This window comes from Limulus polyphemus, unplaced genomic scaffold, assembly GCF_000517525.1.
Source record: "Limulus polyphemus unplaced genomic scaffold, Limulus_polyphemus-2.1.2 Scaffold1325, whole genome shotgun sequence".
NCBI classification, from domain to species: domain Eukaryota; kingdom Metazoa; phylum Arthropoda; class Merostomata; order Xiphosura; family Limulidae; genus Limulus; species Limulus polyphemus.
Window position 1 is genome coordinate 11,531 of NW_013666935.1, and position 1,240 is coordinate 12,770.

The window sequence follows — 1,240 nt, forward strand, 5'->3', positions numbered from 1 at the left end:
AGATTGCGAGTCGAGCATCCTAACCACCTGGCCATGCCGGGCCTATATCTGTGTGAGAGTTTAGTATTATTTTTCAATTTATTTTCGCTATATTTTAAAATACAATATTTGTAACAAACCTACACCAAAAATGGCCAAACAAATGAAGCGCAGTTACAAACTTGTAACCCACATCAGTAAAAAAAAAAGAATACAAAGTAAATCAGACATTTAATGATAAAAGTTTTAATTTGGTATTTCTTATTCTGATAAGTAGTACTGATTTCAAAAAGAAAGAAATCTCAACTCTAATAGAAAATACTACAGTTTTTATATTCTATCTATATAGAAACGACAAGTTTTATTTATTCAAGACCCCCCCCCACCGCAGTGACTCGACGATAAGGTCGAAGGCTTATAACTTTAAAAAACGGGTTTCGATACCCGTGGTTAACACAACACAGATAGCCCACTTTGTAGCTTTGTGCTTATTAAAATGTAAAAGTCAAAGCAAGATCTTGTGTCGTCTTTTGGTTAATCATAAAATCTTTTTTTATATAAATAATTTTGAATCTAGGACGAATTATTATTGCGAAAATAAATAAAATTCACTCGTACAATTTGAGCTGTAATCATTTGAACTTTTACACATGTAGCTTATTTATATATTATGCATATGTACACTAATACCTGAGACCAAGTGCAAAACAAAATCGGTCACCAGTGGGTCAGCGGTAAGTTCACAGACTTACAACACCAAAAATCGGTGTTTGATTCTTTGCGGTGGACACAGTAGATAGCCCACGTGGCTTTGCGTTAAAACAAACAAACAAGCGAAAATCGTAAAGAACAATTAAATAAATTACATTTTAGTTTCCTCCAAGTTAAAAGTGAGTTTACCTTCTGATTAATTACAATGGGCTTTATGTATTATTTGGTGTCAGCGCATCATTTTTGGTCTAGTAGTGATAATGAAACTTCATACAAAGACAGATTTTAGCATGAATAAATATGGTGAAATTAGGGTTGGATTTAAACAGAACAAGTTTAGAAGACTGACCGTTCAATAAAAGCTTAGAAAATTTAATATGCTAATTAATTTCTGTAATAGCAGAATTTCTTGCTTTGTACTGTCTTTTACGTACAAGTAATCTAGATTTACATATACTCGCAAAGTAAGCAACATTAATGGTATTAATTACTTCGTATATTGCAACCGATGTTTTGTTTCTGATACTTACGTAAAGCTATGCAAGTGCTA